This window comes from Triticum urartu, chromosome 5A, assembly GCF_056163025.1.
Source record: "Triticum urartu cultivar PI428250 chromosome 5A, HENAU_Tu73, whole genome shotgun sequence".
In the NCBI taxonomy this organism is placed as follows: domain Eukaryota; kingdom Viridiplantae; phylum Streptophyta; class Magnoliopsida; order Poales; family Poaceae; genus Triticum; species Triticum urartu.
The window spans coordinates 425,405,566-425,412,320 of record NC_141877.1 but is presented as its reverse complement, the minus strand read 5'-3'; the positions used below and the strand labels follow the sequence as shown (position 1 = coordinate 425,412,320).

The 6,755-nt window shown below is 54.9% G+C and overlaps 1 pseudogene; it reads right to left on the bottom strand.

The window, feature by feature from the left end:
• Positions 1-281: 281 nt before the first annotated feature.
• On the bottom strand, positions 282-605 carry LOC147971722 (uncharacterized; annotated as a pseudogene).
• Between the last annotated feature and the right edge of the window lie 6,150 nt (positions 606-6,755).

The following is a 6,755-nucleotide window of genomic DNA, read 5'->3' as shown; positions in this document are numbered from 1 at the left end:
GAAATATAAATAACAACTTTATTACTGTCTCTAGGGCATATTTCCTTCAGCTGACATCTCCGACAACGAGTAGTGTAGAGTAGCTTAGGCTATCTATGCAGTACATAGATTTTAGAGCAACTATAGCCGGATATGTCAAATATGGCTCCTCAAACGCCCGCGGACGCGCCCAGGCACGCCTCAAATTTCAAGCATTGCATGCACACATCTCATACTAGATTCTTAAATCCATACAAAGACATGCAAACTAAATAAACCTATGTACTACGTTGATCACCTAGCTACTCGTCGTCGGAGATGTTGACGATCTCCGTGCCCGGTTCCGACTACATGGACGGCAGCTGTAGCTCCGGCTTCTCCACTTCGGCCTCCTCCGCCTCTATCTCCGTGTCGAGTTCGACGAAGAGCGCGTCGGATGCCGCCTGCTCCTGTCGGAGGAACGCCCGGTTGGCCTCCACATAGGCCTCATCCTGGATGGACTCCGGGATGGCCTGCTGCTCCGCCATCTCCTCCGATTGGGCGACGGCGAACTCCGCCTCTGCCTGCTCCATGTTGAAGCCCGGTAGCTCCTGCTCTGTCTCCTCCGCCTCCGCCTCCACCTCCATTGGAGCCTATTCCTATCCCTCCTCTTCCCACGACTGCTCCTCCTCCTCCGGCTCCGGCGAGTCCGGAGGTAGCCCGGCAGTGATACGAGCGGCGTGCGCAGCCTGTCTCGCCCGGATCTCTTGCTGGATTTCGTATTGGCGCTCTGGCATGAGCATTGCGTAGTAGGTGATCTTCCTTTGGACCATAGCGGAGCGCCGGAGCGTGAGCAGAGCGCCGGAGCGGGAGAGGGAGGAGGTGGATGGGCTCGGACTGACGGTACGAAGAGGGGGAAGGTGGATGGGTTAGGGTTCCGGGACGTCGGCCGGCTCAAATAGCCGGATTTGGTCTTGGGCGGCGAGCCAGAGCGGCGTCATGCGACGTTCACACCGCAGCGACGGACGTGATGTCCGTCGGACCGCCGGGTTTCATTTTCGCGTGGGTCCCCGCCATCAGACCGACGTGGCGGGCGTGTCCGGGCGCGACCAGGCGCCCATCCGCCTCATAATTGCGCTGAATATGAGGGGTGTCGGTCAACCCGGGCGTTTGAGGCCCGTTTGAGGGGCCGTCTGGGTCAAAAATCGTGATCGGACCGTGACAGGGCGGGCCGTCCGGATGTTTGTGAAGGGTTTGAGGTGTCTAGTTGTAGATGCTTTTATTTTGCATACTTTGCATGGATTTGTGGTATTAAATATGATGTAGTTGGATACAGTGGACAAATTTTGATTTATACGGGTTGGATTGTCCATGTCCAGCTACGATGCTCTTGTAACACACACAGCTCGCTGGGATCAGATGTTTTTCATATTTTTTTTGAAACGGAGGCAAAAGATTTGCCCCATTCATTAAATAAGAAGGAGGTTTAACAAGGTTTTCACGCACCGGCCAAAGGCCGAAAAGAAAATACAAGCCGTTACTCTCCCGGCATTAGAGGACCCAAATGTTTTGCCCCTGCCAGGACCCATAGCGTCGCCTCGTGCTTGATTGCTTGGAGGGTGGTAAACGTTGGAGCGGAGCGGCCTCGAAAAACCCGTGCGTTCCTCTCATCCCAAATTGCTTTCGAAACGAGCATGAAGATAGACGGCATCACTCTTTTGTGAGCACTGTGGGCGGAAGCCGATTCACACCACCACTCATGGATGCTCCTGTAAGCCGCCCAACCTGAAGTATCCAAATCAATGAGTTGAAGCCAAGCTCTGACCATCTCCCAAACTCTCAAGGTGTATCTACATTGAAAGAAAATGTGCTCAACGGTTTCTTGCTCACGCCTACAGAAGGTGCACGGGCCACTGTTTGGCCACCCTCGCTTGGCCAAGCGAATGGATGTCCATAACCTGTCTTGGATGGCAAGCCATGCAAGAAATTTTACTTTCGGGGGTGCCCAGGCTGTCCAGACCACCTTGTACCTGGCAGAAGGGGTGATTGTCAAGTAGTGCATGTTATAAGCCGAAGATGCCGAGTAGCTCCTACAGGCCGTGTGTTTCCACAAAATGGTATCCTCCACGCCCACTTGTAGCTGCACTCCGCGAAGGAGGATCCAAAGATCCAGGAATTGCCGAATGTGCTCGAGTGTGAATATTGTCGTCATATTGATCTTGGTGATCCAGACATTCTGTGATAATGCCTCCCTGACCTTCCAGGTTTTCCTCTTGGAGGCGTCAAAAATAAGCGGGGCAATATCTTTTGGTTTCCTCCCATTGAGCCATGGGGACTCCCAAAAAAGGGCGCGCGCCCCATCCCCAATCGTGATAGTAGTGGAGGCGTAGAAAAAAGCTTTGTCGTCCTTGTCGCATGGATTTCCAAGCCCAACCCACAAGCGAGAAGGGTCCGTCCACTCGAGCCACAACCAGCGGAGTCTGAGTGCTTGGCAAAAATTCGCAAGATTGAGCACACCAAGGCCGCCACACTCCTTAGGCCTACAGACGCTTTTCCAGTTGACTTTACATTTGGCCCCGGTCGTTTTGCTAGACCCCGACCAGAAGAAGGCACACTCCAGCCTGGTGATGTTGCTTAAAATGCCAGGAGGGATGACGAGGGCCGTGGCAGTGTAGACCACCAAGGAGGTCATGACCGACATGACCAAGACCCCACGACCCGGAGCAGCAATATATCTTCCCTCCCAAGGAATAAGCTTGGTAGCCACTTTATCTTCGAGATATTGGAAGTCCACACGCTTGAGCCTCCGAACTGAGAGAGGAAGGCCCAAGTACTTCAGGGGGAAGGAAGCCCGCGCCGCCGGGAGCCCCTGGAGGATGTTGTCAAGATCATAGTTCTGACAGCGGATAGGGACGACTGAGCTTTTCTGAAGATTAGTGCAGAGACCGGTGACCTCTCCAAAGCAATGCAGAATGGTGGCAAGGTTGGTTACATCGTCTTTTATTGGCTTAACAAAAACAGCCGCATCATCGGCGTAAAGGGAGGTACGAAAGGAGGAGCCACGACCCCTAATCTTGTGCAGTAGCCCTTTAGTCGTGGCCAGATCTAGCAATTGCTGAAGCGGGTCAATAGCGAGGACAAATAGTAGCGGGGATACCGGGTCACCCTGCCGTAGGCCCTGGCCGTGCTTTATCGGTTGTCCCGGCACCCCGTTCAGCAAGACTCTGGAAGAGGAGGTACGAAGAAGTGCAGCGATCCAATCCCGGAAAATGCTTGGAAAACCCCGTCATTGTAGAAGATCAAGAATGTAGTCCCAGCGCACGGAATCAAAGGCTTTCCGGATATCTAGCTTGAACAACAAGGATGGTGTTTTGCCTCGGTTGAGACGGCGAGCCATATTCCGCACATACATGAAGTTATCATGAATACTCCTCTTTTTTATGAAAGCGCTCTGGGCGTTGGAAACGAGTCTATTCATGTGCGGGCTGAGCCTCATTGCAAGCATCTTGGCTATAATCTTCGCGATGGCATGAATCAAACTAATCGGTCTGTAGTCGGCGATGCCCTCCGCCCCCTCCTTCTTTCGGAGAAGAACCACATTTGCTGAATTTAGCCACTGCAAGTTGGAGGTTTGCAAATTCCCAAAGGAGTGAATTACGTGCATCACATCCCCCTTGATGATCTCCCAACAACTTTTGAAAAAAGCTCTAGTGAAACCATCTGGTCCGGGAGCCTTGTCGCTCGGCATTCCGTTAATGGCGATTTGACCTCATCTCAGTGAATGGGGCAGGGCACCAAGCTCCTGTAGCTCCAGCTCCGGAAAGTTTAGGTTGTCCCAGTTGAGGTCTTTTTCTCTCCGGGCGCCCCGCCCAAGGGCATTGGAGAAGTGATCAAAGATAATCTCCTCCTTGCGCTCATGCTCGGTTGCCCACCCGTTGTTGTGCTTGAGTCGCAGAATGTGATTTTTACGCCTCCTAGCATTCACCCGCAGGTGAAAAAATTTCGTATTGGCATCGCCCTCCTTCAGGCTGGTGATACGTGCACATTGCTTTTTCCGAGAGTGCTCAAGCACCGACAAACTGATCACCCTCCTCTTGAGTCTGGCACGGAGGTCTTGCTCCCCGGCGGAGAGCAGCCTGGATTCTTGCGCTACATCCAATTTGAGAATAATCAAGAGGGCAGCATGTAGGTGGATTTTGGCTTTGGAGAAAAGGGATCTGCTCCAGACCGACAAACGGGAACCCGTCCTCTGTAGCTTATTGAACAAGACCTGGTAGGGGTCAGAGTGTCCCACATCAATCTGCCAAGCTCTCTTGACCACCTCCTGGAACCCGGGAATGGATGTCCAAAAGTTTTCGAATCTGAAAATGCGTGGTCGCCGCGGGCCATGGTCATCAGCAAGGAGCAACGGGCAATGGTCAGAAAGCGACGAGGACAGGGCGTGTAGTACATGGTTGCCAAAACACAGATCCCACTCATCGTTACAGAAGAAGGAGTCTAACTTGCAAAGCGTCGGGTTTTGACGCTCATTACTCCATGTGAAGCGCCTATTCTGCATGTGGATCTCCCTAAGCTCACACGAGTTGAGCGCTGTCCGAAAACGGTTGATACGACTAGAGTTCACATTACACTTGTTCTTATCCCGGGCCTTACAAATTTGGTTGAAATCACCAAGCGCCAACCACTTAGTGCCTGGCGGCGGCTTTAGGGCGATCAACTCGGCGAAGAAATCATTCTTCCTGGAGGAGGAGGTTGGCCCATACACGGATGTCAGCTTGAAGGAGATGTCGTTGGCGTGTATTTTTATATCAGCGGAGAGGCAAAATTCAGAAGCGACTGGAGACCCCTACAACATTGTCGTCCCACAACATGAGTAATGCCGCCTCTGGTGCCTGTTGCCGGTCTCTGGGCAAAGCTGCACAAGTGATGACCCCCCGGGAAGGCCGCAAGGAACTGATCAACCAGGTCAAGCTTAGTCTCCTGAAGGCATACAATATGACATGATGTAGCTGCAATTGTTTCATGAACTGTAGAGCATCGGTCAGGGCAGTTCAGACCACGGACATTCCACGGCAGAAAATTGATTGGTTGTGCTAACATGATAGAACCAGATGAGCATCAAGGTTGGAATGGCAGAGTAGCACAAACACAGGAAGTAAGTGCAGACGCCCATCAGGGGCACAACACACAGAAATACAAGATAAACTATGATACATGCTCCACGTAGGGAAGCCCTCATTGTAGGATGGAACTAGCATGGCAACCAGGGGAAGCCCAGGTGCATAACTACAAGCTGGGCCTCCAGGCATTGGTCACCAGCTGCTCCTCATCAATGTCCAGCGCTGCAGATCCTCCACGGGCAAGAAGGGCTTCCTCGGCCGCCACGGCAGAGGCATCATCAAGCTGGAAAATCTGACGCAGGGCGCCTATCACCTCATCGGATAACTGGTCCTTGAACTTGAGCTCGAGGGCGGAGATTGCAGCTTCCGTGATGTCTTCCCCATCTTGAACTATGCCTAGGCCACGGCAAACAATCTTCTGGGCAGCAGCTTCCACCGGAGCCGCGCGTGCCCTCCCAGCGGCCCGAAGACGCACACTTGAGCGACGTAAGGTGTAGCCGATGGAGACGCCAGCCAGGGTTTTGCGACGATTTGCCAACATCCTGCGCGGCGAAGGAGCAGGTGCCTCCAGGAGGCCTCCCTGCAGCGGCTGAAAAAGGTGCTGCAAACCATCAGGTTGAGACTGACCCTCGTTCTCGGCATGTGGGGAGCAAATCGGTGTTCCCCCGGAGATCAGTGGTGATGCTGGGGAGCTCTGGAGACCAGGAGGGAGCGAAAGCAACCACAGGGGCGGAACCAGCCGAGCTGGGGAGCAGATGAGCAGCGCCTCTTGCAGGTGCGTGCTAAGAGCGCCCACCGAAACCACGTGCCTATCCTTGGAGTTGGAAGCCGCCGGAAGGACCGAGCTAGGCGAGCCCGGCGGCGTCAGGCTGTCTCGTGAGCGCCTCCTAACCAAGCCCGGAGACCGCGAACGGAGCAGGCTGCGACCCCTAGATGGCGCAGCGCGATCAGGCGGTGCCATATCTCCCAGCGGCTGCAGGATACGGCGCCACACCAAGGCGCCAGTCCGGTCTCGACGTAGCTGGGCGAGAGGAGTGCGCTCAGCATGGTCTCCCGTGGGCATGACACCCCCATCTGCCACCATGGCTTGCCCCTCGCGCCGGCGATCACGCCGGTCCTCCTGGCGACGGTCATCACGGCGCTCCCCGCGCTCACCGCCCGCACGCGAGCGACTGCGGAAAAAGCGGTCGCCCCAGGATCTTTGCCGCTCGGAATCGCGGCCGTGCCTGTCGTCGCCGCCACCTCTGTCGCGGCGACGCCTCTCGTCATCATCGTCGTGGCGTCGCCTGTCGTTGTCGTCATTGCATCCGGCCTCGACCACGGGCTGACCCCGATCGCGGACAGCAGCCTCGCCATCCACCACACCATATTGTCAGTCAAATATGTGCTGAAAACGTGACGTTGACGCGCCTTGAGTGAAGTCTTCATGAATGTCGAGGTGGATGATGACCCTGTAGGTGAGCCCCTTCCGTCCTTGCTGCGTCGCCGAGGAGCTGCTAGCGACGGCGCTGAAGCCAGGGAGGGGGCCCGAGCTGGAGACGACGATGTTGTCGCCGGACGCGCAGCCGCCGATGATGGTGAGCCACATGACCTTTGGGATGGAAGAAGGATTCGCCGTCCAGGCCCAAAGGTTGAGGGAGGACGCGTCTGCCTTCTGAGTTGTGGCAGTGTCGAAGT